Source organism: Tenrec ecaudatus, chromosome 7 (genome assembly GCF_050624435.1).
Source record: "Tenrec ecaudatus isolate mTenEca1 chromosome 7, mTenEca1.hap1, whole genome shotgun sequence".
NCBI classification, from domain to species: Eukaryota; Metazoa; Chordata; class Mammalia; order Afrosoricida; family Tenrecidae; genus Tenrec; species Tenrec ecaudatus.
The window spans coordinates 58,492,602-58,505,138 of NC_134536.1; positions in this window are offsets into that span (position 1 = coordinate 58,492,602).

Genomic DNA, 12,537 nt, shown 5'->3' on the forward strand with positions numbered 1-12,537 from the left:
TTCCCCTCCCTCCCCCAATCTCCCACCCTTGTGGACTCCTGATAAATTATAAGTTATTATTATTTTCATATCTTACAGTATCTGCTCTCTCCCTTCGCCCACGTTTATGTGGTTCATCTCCCCCCTCCACCCCGGGGGGTGTTAATACCTTAATCACTGCAGCTGGTTCCCTGCTTCTCCCTCTCCTTTCCCTACCCTCAGGGTCTCGCCACTCCCATTACTGTTCCTGAGGGGTTTGTCTTTCTTAGATTGATTCCATGTTTCCAGAGTTCTTATCTGTATCAATGTACTTGCTCTGGTCTTAGCCGGATGTGTAAGGTAGAATTGGGGCCATGATAGTGGGGGGAGGGAGTATTAAAGAACTAGAGGGAGGTGTGTGTTTCATCAGTGCTGTCTGGTACCCTGGCTGACTCGCCCCTTCTTTGTGACCCTTCTGTGAGGGGATGTCCAATTGTCTACAGATGGGCTTTGGGTCTCCACTCTGATTCCCCTCGTTCACATCACAATGGTTATTTTTCATCTTCTGATGCTTGATACCTGATGCGGTGGACACTAAGTGATCACACAGACTGATGTACTTCTTCCATGTGGGCTTTGTTGCTTCTCTGCTTAAATGGCCGCTTGCTTAACTGTGCTTGATACAAATGATGTATGGATTGTTCTCAGAGCTATAAGAGCCCCCAATAAAATGCTTCATAAAAAATAAAATAATAAACCATGTGCATATGTGCATTTGCTTTCAAACTCTTCCCACAGCTCCCCCATTACAGAATTCACACCAAAGGGCTCCAGATGCATGACACTATGACGTCAATGACGTGTCAAGAGCCCAGAGAGTGCATGTTGTGGGAGGAGTCTTGTGTCTACTCACACGAGACTCAGATCACAGTGTGGAGGGAATGTGGGTCCTTCAGTGTGGACCCTGATTCTTCTCCTCGAGTGACTCCTTTACATGGCCTCCTGATCGTGGCCCTGGAGCGAAGAAGACATGCTAAACTGGGAGTCAGGAAACTGGCCCCTCGCAGTCCTGCTGCCGTAAGTGATCAGCTGTGTCACAAGAATAGCTCTCTCTCTCTTAAACAAAAATCATTTTATTGGGGCTCGTACAACTCTTATCACAATCCATACATCCATCCATTGTGTCAAGCACATTTGTACATTTGTAGCCATCATCATTCTCAAAACTTTGCTTTCTACTTGAGCCCTTGGCATCAGCTCCTCATTTCTCCCCTCCCTCCCCGCTTCCCCCTCCCTCTTGAACCCTTGATAATCTATCAATCATTATTTTATCATATCTTACACTGCTAGACATCTCCCTTCACCCACTTTTCTGTTGTCTGTCACCCAGGATCAGAGTTATATGTAGATCCTTGTATTTGGTTCCCCCTTTCTGCCCCACCTCCCCTCCACCCTCCCGGTATCACCACTCTCACCACTGGTCCTGAAGGCTTCATCTGTCCTGGATTCCCTGTGTTTCCAGTTCCTATCTGTACCATTGTACATCCTCTGGTCTAGACAGATTTGTAAGGTAGAATTGGGATCATCATAGTGGGGACTAGGAATCATTTGAGAACTAGAGGAAAGTTGTATGTTTCTTCATTGCTACACTGCACCCAGACTAGCTTGTCTCCTGCCTACGACACTTCTGTAAGGGGATGTCCAGTTGTCTACCGATGGGCTTTGGGTCCCCACTCCTCACTGTCCCTCATTCTCAATGGTATGATTTTTTGTTCTTTGCTGACTGATACCTGATCTCTTCGACACGTCATGATCACACAGGCTGGTGTGCTTCTCCCATGTGGGCTTTGTTGCTTCTGAGCTAGATGGCCCCTTGTTTACCTTCAAGCCTTTAAGACCCCAGACACTATACCTTTGGATAGCCAGGCACCATCAGCTTTCTTCACCACATTTGCTTATTCACCTGCTTTGTCTTCAGTGATCCTGTGGGGGAAGGTGAACATCATGGGAATGCCAGTGATCACACAAGTTCACTGAGGTAAGCTTAAAAAAATGGGGCATAGGGGAAAAGCTACTATATACATATATCTCTGGAGTGAGGTCCAGTAACTATGGCAGGGGCCAAACCCAATCCAGGGATAATATAGCAGCCAACTAAATAAGAATGGGAATGAAAGAGAGGGAAAAAAGAAAAGGAAAAAGAAAGACATGGGTAGGGGGAAGCAGGGTACTAATCCACCCAAAGGGAGTGTATTCTTTATATCTCCACAGGAGAAGGAGAGAGATACCAGGCTTCAACCCGATGCACCAAGACATAAATACAACATACTGGCTTGTACCATGGAACCAATACAGAGGTCTGTGGGGCCAGCCCCAGTCTAATGATGTTGACACCCCCCACACCCGCCCTCAGAAGAATGCACTTCAGAGGACAGTACTGGGGCAACAGTTTGGGGAGAGGGGTGTGTCGGATTAAAGCACAGGGGAGAAACATAAAGGGATGGAGAGGGAGGAGGGGACATCCTGGTCCACCAAGCTCTGAGGACGATGTTCCTGCTCAGAGCAGATAACACATGGGAGGACTGTAGGGCTGGTCCCAACCCCGGACTTGGCGTCCCTCACTGAACCATGATGCCACTGGGGACAGCGCTGGAGACAGTGTGGGAATAGTGCACAGTGTGGCCCCATCACGCTGGGATGAGGCATAGGGCATGCAGCAGAGCAGCAGGGGGAGCAGAGTGATGAAACCCCTAGGGAATACCAAAAATAGACTTGAAAGACAAGAGTGTGGCATCCCATCAGACTCGACTGTAAAACACTCGTAAAAGCCAACAAACAGACTGAACTATTTATAGGTTTCTCCATCTTTGTCAGTGGCTTTCTTTTTGTTATTTTGTGTTTGTTTTTTGCTGCTGCTGTTATTTTATTGGTTTTTGCTTCCTTTGTTGTTTTATTTGGTTTTGCCTGGTTTGTGCACTTATTAATGTACTTACATGTCTATCTAGATAAGATAGGTGGGATAAATTCGGAGATGAAAAGAATGGGATCAATGGTTCTAGGGGGATACAGGAGAAGGGGATGTGGGAGAAAGGAAATGGGGTTGGGGAACCAACCCAGGGACAAGGGAACAACAAGTGATCCAAAATCAGTGTCAAGGAGGGTGTAAGAGACCTGGTAGGACTTGATCAAGGCCAATGTTACCACGAGGAATTTCTGGAACCCAAATAAAGACTGAGCATGATAATGGGATAAGAGGAAAGTAAAAGAAAATAGAGGGAAGGACTAGGAGGCAAAGGACATTTATAAAAGTCTAATTATAGGCATGTACATATGTAAATATATTTATATATGATGATGGGGAAATCAATCTATGTGCATATATTTATAGGTTTCGTATTAAGGTCACAGGTAGACATTGGGCCTCCACTGAAGTACTTCCTCAATGCAAGAACACTTTGTTCTATTAAACTGGTATTCCATGATGGTTATCTTCCCAACATGATTGCTGAAACCAAATGTGTGCATAAGCAAATGTGGTGAAGAAAGCTGGTGGTGCTCAGCTATCAAAAGATATAGTGTCTAGGGTTTTAAAGGCTTGAAGGTAAACAAGTGGCCATGTAGCTCAGAAGCAACAAAGCCCACATGGAACAACTGTCTTTTAATTCCTCATCTAGAACCAAAAATATATTAGTTGAGATGTATGTGTGCATTTGTTTGTTTGAGGGGAACTTGTCACTAAACACTCCAAGGTCATTAAATTTTACCCCCCCCCTTTAAAGCCACCCAGACCACTATTTATATTTGAGGGATAAGGATAAGGAATATAGGAGGTTTCCTTTTAAAAGGAAACATGAGCTGTGTTAGGTAATTTTATGTAAACTTGAAAATATATGAAAGTGTATAGGTGGAATCCAACCTGTCAGTCAGGTCACAGCCTTATGCTGTCTTCTTGGGGGTGCGATCTTCTTATGAGGAAGACCATGGACTCTTCCCCCCCACCCCTCTTTGCTCCTGATCCTGAGACCTGCCAGTGCTCTTCCCTGTTTCCACTGACCTTGGATCCACAGGACTTGGCACTCACCAGCCTGCGATTTTCCTGCCTTCTGCACCCTTGCATGTGGCTATATGAGTCTGAAGAGGGCCTCGCAGAGTAGTCTCAGACTGAGTGGGGAGGCTTTCTTGATATAGAATTATGTCTTGATAGAAAGCCTTTCTCTTTTTTAATTTAAAATCATCTTATTGGGGGCTTATGCAACTCTTATCACAATCCATACATCCATCCATTGTGTCAAGCACATTTTTACATTTGTTACCCTCATCATTCTCAAAACATTTTCTTTCTACTTGAGCCCTTGGTATCAGCTCCTAATTTTCCCCCTCCTTCCCCCCACCATGAACCCATGATAATTTATAAATTATTATTATTATTATGTCATGTATTACACTGTCTGATGTCTCTCTTCACCTACTTTTCTGTTGTCTGTCCCCCAGGGAGGGGGTTTTATGTAGATCCTTGTGATCAGTTTCCCCTTTGTACCCCACGTTCCCTCCACGCTCCCGGGATTGCCATTCTCAGCAGTAGTCCTGAAGGCTTCATCTGCCCTGGATTCCCTGTGCTTCCAGCTCCTCTCTGTACCAGTGTCCATCCTCTAGTCTAGCAGGATTTGTAAGGTAGAATTGGAATCGTGATAGTGGGGTAGGAGGCGGGTAGGAAGCACTTAAGAACGAAGAAAGAAAGGGGGAAAAAAGAACTAAGAAAGTTTTTCTTATCCATATTGCATGACACTGGATTGTTTCTCTAGTCAACCTGGCCTAATACACCATCTCAAGAAATTAAATCCACAACAATATCCCATTAAACCTTCCATGTAAGTGGTTCTTTTTCTCCCTGTTATCCCATCCCTGTCCCACCCTGGTCTAGCTCCTCCCTCTTGCCTCCTTTTAGTCACCAACGTCTTGTCTGCAGGTGTATAAACCAAGTTCTTCCTTCTTTTGTGTTTTCTTATAACACTAGTGTTATTACATATTTATCACGAGAGGAATGACTGAGTTTGCTAAGCATAATGTTCTCTAGTTTTGTCCATGTCTTTCGGTGTTTAAAGGAGTTGTCATTCTTTCTTATTGATGCATAATATTCCATAGTATGGATGTATCAGAGCATGTGTTGGGTTGCGATCTGCATACTCAACAGTTCAAAACCACCACAAGCTCCGGTGAAGAAAGACCAGGCTTTCTACTCTCATAAACAGTTATAGTCTCAGAAATTCACAGAGGGTTGCTTTGAGTCAACATTGACCCGATCGCAATGTGTTTGATTTTTTTTTGTCCTATAATTGGGGTTTTTGATTGTTTCCACATTTTTGCTATTATGGATATCGTAATAAACATATGTGTGTACAGATCTGTTCCTGGTGCATTCTTGGTTTCTTTCGTGAAGCTACCCAGTGGAAAGAGGACTAGCTCATGAGATGCTTGCACTTGCATCTGTTTAAGGAAGCACCATGCTAATTTCCATAGGGACTGTGAAATTCTACGGTCCCACGCACAAAGTGAAGACATTCCTATCTCTTCACATCCTTGCCAGCATTTATTATTTTCTATTTTAGCGAATTTGGCCAAAAATGTAAGTGTAAGGTGATATCTCATGACTTCAATGGATATTTCTCTTATTGCTAATGATCATGAACATTTCTTCATATGGTTATTTGATATATATATATATAGTCATATTTCAAATTTCTTTGAAATGAGATGATCCTAGATATTTAATTATATTCTATCTTGAGGTATAACAATTGATTCTGAGATTTTCCTATGAGAAATTTTTTTTCTTTTGTTCACAAAGAGCTGGATAAGTACCAAAGGAGCATTGTTTAGAAACCACCTTCCTTAACCCACATACAAGAGGCTAGAAAAATGTGATTTCCTCTCTTGGGTAGCTATAGACAAACATCCAGCAGCATCGCCACTGATGGCAAGCTGAGGAAATCCCCCTGTGACAAGTACAACCCCACCTTGGTTCAGGTTCTCTGCACAAGGGAGAGGCCCAGAGCTAACAATCTGCCACCCTCGGGAAGCCCCACCTTTCAGCCCCTCCTTCCACACACAGCACTCCGGTTGGGGGAGGGCACCATTATAAAGTCAACATTAACTTTCAGCTGCTTACACTGGATTTTAGCAGTTAAATTGCTGGGTGTTCTCCTAGTGTGTGATTTACTCTAAGGCATTTTATCTGTGTTTATAAACCATCTAGCTGGTTTTCCTGCCAACTTTCGTGTGGGATAATTGCACTTGAAAAAGAAAGAAGAAACCAAGTGCCAACGTTTAAAGTCCTCTTTTATTAAACAAGAAAATATTAGCCGTAATTCTAAGCTAATCTATGCTCTAATGGACAGTCATTATTTAAAGCATAATCAAAATGAGAAAATATCTTTTTAAAAATAGCTTGTACTCATTTTTTTAATTTAAATACTTTTATTGGGGCCTCGTACATCTCTTATCATCCATTTTGTACAGCACATTTGTACACATGTTGCCATCATAATTTTCAAAGCATTTTCTTTCTACTTGAGCCCTTGGTATCAGCTCCTCACTTCCCGTTTCCCTCCTTCCCTCATGGACCCTTGATAACTTATAGATTATTATTTCATGTCTTACATTATCCTCTGTCACACTTCACCCACTTTTCTGTTGTTTGTCCCCTAGGAGGAGGTTACATGTTGATCCTTGTGGTTGATTTCCCCTTTCTCTCCTACCTTTCCCTTATCCTCCTGGTATCTCTATTCTCATTGTTGGCCCTAAGAGGTTTATCTATCCTAGACTCCCTATGTTGCAAGCTCTTATCTGTAGCAGTGTGCATGTTCTGGTCTAATCCGATTTGTAAGGTAAAATTGAGATCATGATAATGGGAGGAGGAAGCATTAAAGAACTAGAGGAGAGTTGTGTGTTTCATCAGTGCTATACTGCACCCTGACTGGTTCATCTCTTTCCTGTGATCCTTCTATGAGGGGATGTCCAATTGTCTACAGATGGGCTCTGGGTCTCCACTCCTCATCTCCCCACCACCCATTCCCATTAGTAAGATTTTGTTCTGGGTTTTAGATTCCTGACACCTTATCCCATTGACACCTCATGATCACACAGGCTGATGTACTTCTTCCATGTGGGCTTTGTTGCTTCTCAGCTAGATGGTCGCTTGTTAAACTTCAGACCTTTAAGACCCCAGATGCTATATCTTTTGATAGCCGGACACCATCAGCTTTCTTCACCACATTTGCTTATGCACCCATTTTTTCTTCAGCAATCGTGTTGGGAAGGTGAGCATCACAGAATGCTGAATTATTACAACAAAGTGGTCTTGTGTTGAGGGAGTGCTTGAGTCGAGGCCCAATGTCCATCTGCTACCTTAATTCTTTTTTTCTTAATTCTTAACATATAGATATGAGTACATAATTCTATTCCCCTCTCATTATATATGTGTGTGTGTATATATATATATATATATATATTTACATATGTGCATTCCTGTATTTAGATCTCTGTACATGCCCTTTGGTTCCTGATTCTTTCCTCTATTTCCTTTTATTTCCTCGTGTCCCACTATCATGTTTGACCTTCATTCAGGTTTAGTATTCCTTGCTGTTACATTGCCCTTGATTAAGCCCCACTAGGCATCCTATGTCCTTCTCTTCATTGATTTTAGTTCACTTGTTTTTCTCTTGTCCCTGGGTTGGTTGTGTCCCCTCCCTTTCTCCCACCGCTCCTTGAGAAAATATCTTCTAAGTTAATTGCTAAATAATTTTATATAATCAAGTATAATTATATAAAGTCTTATGGTGAAAATTCCATCATTGTTTTATTTTTGCCATGTCATATAAAGGTAAGTAAAGAACTATTGCTGCAAGATCATAGAAGCACTTACTAAATATAAATATCAAAATGGGAAGCTATTGTCTCCTAACATCTCCTCAACTTATGTCTATATATCTCTAGCGCAGATATATTCGTCTCTGCAACCCTGGTGTTGTCTAGTGGGTTACTTGTTGGGGTAGAGGGTTGCTGCAAAGTCAGCATTTGAAATCCACCAGTTGCTTTGGGAGAGAAAGATGAAGGTGTCTGCTCCCATAAGGGTGTCAAACTCAAACTCTGCCAAATCACTGGGAGCAGATTCTGACTCACAGCATCCTGTTGGACAGGGTAGAACTGTCCCTGTGGGTTTTTGAGACTGTAACTCTTTGTGGGAATAGAAAGCATCATTTTTTTTTCTCCTTTGGAGTGGCTGGTGGTTTTGAACTGCTAACTTTGAGGTTAGCAGCCCAACTTGTAACCTCTATGGTGCCTGGCTCCATTATAAGGAGTTATAGCCTCAGAAATCCAATGAAGCAGTTCTATCCTATTCCATGTATGTGACAGAATCAACTCGATGGCAGTGAATTTTTAACCTTTCCCCCACAGAATTCTGCACTCGTCAATTAATACCACATCCTCCCAAGACAAAAGTGTGTTTCTTTTAAATGTTCTTTGAGTTTTGAGACCCAAGAGAAGTCTGAAGAGGTATGATTAGGACTGTAGAGTGGATGGGATAAGGGGTACTCAATGATGCCCTTGCTATCCTTAAAGAATGCAGGTACATTAATGCAGTCAATGTCCTTAAAACTCATAATAAGCTCCTATGATCATCTTTTGTCTTTGACACCCCCCTTCAATAAAGTAACCATCACTTTCTGAGCTGCCCATTGGCTTCTGAACTGAGTTGGCCAGCAGATCCCTTTGGAAACCACAGCTTTGTTGGACCTTTATTTTTGAAGGCACTCTAAGGAGACAACGACAAGTGTATTGCTGAAAGAACTTGTCAGGAGTTGTCCACTGATCCCAGCTTTGATGAAGAGGAGAATTTAAGGAGAACATTTATTAAGTCCTAAACAAGACAAAGAAACACCATCTGGATCAGGCAGACCATTAACACGAGGTCATAATGGTACCGAAAAGTTTACAGGGAATTGGAGGCTTAAGTAGGCCATAGGAGGGCAAAGAAGACTGTCACAGAAGCATGATTTGCAGAAGATCAATACAGCACAGTTGCAGGCAAGACTACAGAAATGGGAATGAGAACACGATTGGGAAATGTACATTATATTAGGTAGAAGAGCTCTCAAGAATGGCTCAGCCCTGCATTCCTCCTCAGAGCAGCCAATGTACAGAAAGAACTGTAGGGGTGGTCCCACTGACTGGCCCCACTGTGAGACATGACATCCCCTAACTGACCCACAGTGTTATGGGGACAGTACTGGAGTCACAGTGCCAGAATTGTGCCTGGTTTGACACCCACCTCCCCGCCCCCGCCACCAGGCGAAACAAGAAGGGAGCAGGGGAACAAAGCAACGAAGTCCAGAAAATAGACTTCTGACTCAGGGGGTAGAGCTTGACAACTCACCAGACCCAATTGGAAAACATACACAAGGGTCAGCAGAAAGACCTGGAGCTATTTATAGGCTTATTCCACCCCCACCCATGTTTATCTATATAAAATAGGCAGAATTGTTTACAATTTTATGGAGAAAACAACCGGACCGATGGTTCCTGGGGGACATGAGGGAGGTGGGAAAGGGAGGGGGGAGCCAACCAACCCAGGGAAAAGGGAACAACAAGAGATCTAAAGTCGTTGGAGAGGAGGTCATAGAATGCCTGATGGGGGTTGATCAAGTGCAATGTAGCCAAGAGGAAATACCAAGAGTTGAATGAAGCTCAAACATGATAGTGGGGCAGGAGGAAAGTAAAAGGAAACAGAGGAAAGAACAGGAGGCAAAAGACATTTATAGAGGTATAAATACAGGCATGCATATATAGGTAAATATAGTAATATATAATAATAGGGACATAGGTCTATGTATGTATATAGATATGTTAAGTATCAAGGTAGCAGATGGACATTGGGCCTCTATTCAAGTCCTCCCTCAAGACAAGAACACTTTGTTCTAATAATGTTTTGTGATACTCACCTTCCCCATATGATCTGAAAGACATAATGGGTGCATAAGCATAGGTGGTGAAGAAAGCTCATAGTGCCCAGCTATCAAAAGATATAGCATCTGGGGTCTTAATGACTTGAAGATAAACAAGCAGCCATTTAGCTCAGAAGCAACAAAGCCTCCATGGAAGAAGCACACCAGCCTGTGTGATCACAAGGTGTCTACGGGAATCAGGTATCAGACATCAGAACATGGAAAGCAAACAATGATATCAATGAGAATGAGGGGGTCCGTGTTGAGACCCAAAGCCCATCTGTAGACAATTGGACATCCCCTCACAGAAGGGTCACAAGGAAAAAACGAGTCAGCCAGGGTGCGGTACAGCACCGAGGAAACACTCAATATTCCTTTAGTTCTTTCATGCTCTCTGCCCCCACGATCATGACCCCAGTTCTAATTTACCAATCCGGCTAGACTGGTACACATAAGAGCTCTTCACACGTGAAATTCAGGACAGATAACCCCCTAAGGAACTGCAATGGAAGTATTGAAACCATGGGGAACTGACTACAATGATCGAAGTGTTTACACCCTCCACTTCCACCCCCTGGAGGACAAACAACAGAAATGTCGGTGAAGGAAGACAGTGTATGGCATAATATATGAAAATAAAATAATTTATAATTTATCAAGGGTTCATGAAAGTGGGAGAGTGGGATAAGGAGGGGAAAAGAGGAGTTGATACCAAGGGCTCAAGTAGAAAGCAAATGTTTTGAAAATGATGATGGCAACATATATACAAATGTCCTTGATACAATTGATGTATGGATTGTGATAAGAGCTGTAAGAGCCCCCAATAAAATGATTTATTAAAAGAGAAAGAAAGAAAGAATGATTCAGGGCCTTCCGCTAAAGGCCTTCAGCTCATGACTCATGATTATGCAATCTCAGCAGGGCCGCCTCTGTCAGGGACACACCTAGGCATGTGCCTAAGGGGACTGATCCTCCCTGGGCTGGCTAGGGTGGTGGGGGCAATCTGATTTCTCATATACTTTGCCGGAGAGAAAAACTGTTCACATTTCTGGTTAATGGTTGGAAGGAAGCCAATGGAAGGTCAATTCACATGAGGACTCTGCAAATGGATCTTGGGTGTTTGCTGTCATCCATTCCAAAAAAACCAAACTTGCTGTCATTGAGTTGATGTCCACCACTCGGAATCTGTAGCTCAAGGTGGAACTGTCCTTCTGAATTTCCCAGATTATAACGCTTTATGCAGGCAAGTAGTAAGCCCTGTCTCTCTACCACAAAGCAGCAGGTGATTTTGAACTACTGACCTATGGCTAGCAAGACCACACATGCACACTAGGCAGCCAGCACTCTGCAGGCTTCTACAAATTCAGTGCTCAGAATTTAAACTTTAACGCAGTGAAAGCACACTTTGTTGGTAATAAAGCTATGCATGAATGAACTGAAACCCTAGTAGAAATACTTTGAGCCTTACTTGCACCTAAGACGGTTTCAAAAAGTCCATGGAAAAATTACATTATCTTTTCATTCCATTTTTTGGTGACCTTTGTGAAGGTGCTTTATATATTTCCACGTCCATCAAGTCAAATCCAAATCACTGAGATTCTACATAGGCTTTTCAAAGCTTTAAATCTTCATGGCCACAAATAGCCTCAATTTTCTCCCCTGGAGAGACTGCTGAGTTTGAACCACTGAATTTGTCACTAGCAGTCCAATGCTTACCTGGCAGCGTCACCAGGGTTCCAAGATCGGAGTGATTTATATGCTCAGCTGTCTCTTGCTCACATCTCTCTGATGCTAATGTCAACAGCTTTCTGCAGGTCTGCTTTGCTTGTTAGATAGGCTGGTGGTGGCTTGACTTAAGTGATAGGACCCTCAGGCCAAGGCTCTTGCCTTTTGGTATGTTATAATGGGCTCTCGACACTATTTACCAGAGTGTAAGTAATCATCATATGCAAATTATTATCTTAGCGTATGAATCTATGGACGAGAGTGGATTCCGCAGGTAACATCTTAGAGCTATGTTTGGGAGTGGTCAAGTACCATCAATAGAGGAGAAAGGCGTTAAGTACACCGAGAATTGGAGATCCGTTTCAGGGGATGAACCCCAACCTAAAACCACTGCCGCCGAGTAGGTTCTGACTCATGTCTTCCTTTGGGGAGCAGACACTCTCATCCTCCTCTGAAACAGCGAGTGGCCTCAAACTGCTGACCTTGTGGTTCTCAACCCAATCTTTTGCAATGTGATTATAATGCCAAAGAGAGGCGTATTCAGTCAGTCCCTGGAGAAAGTTTGCATTGAGATGGGTGTGGAGAGCAGGCTAAATGAGAAAAGAGGTATGCCCATTACTGTGCTTTTGGGGTTTGCTGGAAAGCAAGTCCCCCGAGGACAGAAAGCAAAGCGTGACAAGGATGGCAGTAACGCACCACCTCCCCTGGAAGCTGCAAATCTCTCCGGAGCTTGGAAAGGGACACGTTAGAACACACGTAGCGAGCTCTCTACCAAGCATCTGCTCACGTCTGGTCATGGTCTCAAGAGCTTTATGAAATCAACTAAACTCCTGTCCTCAAGATCCTCTGTCCT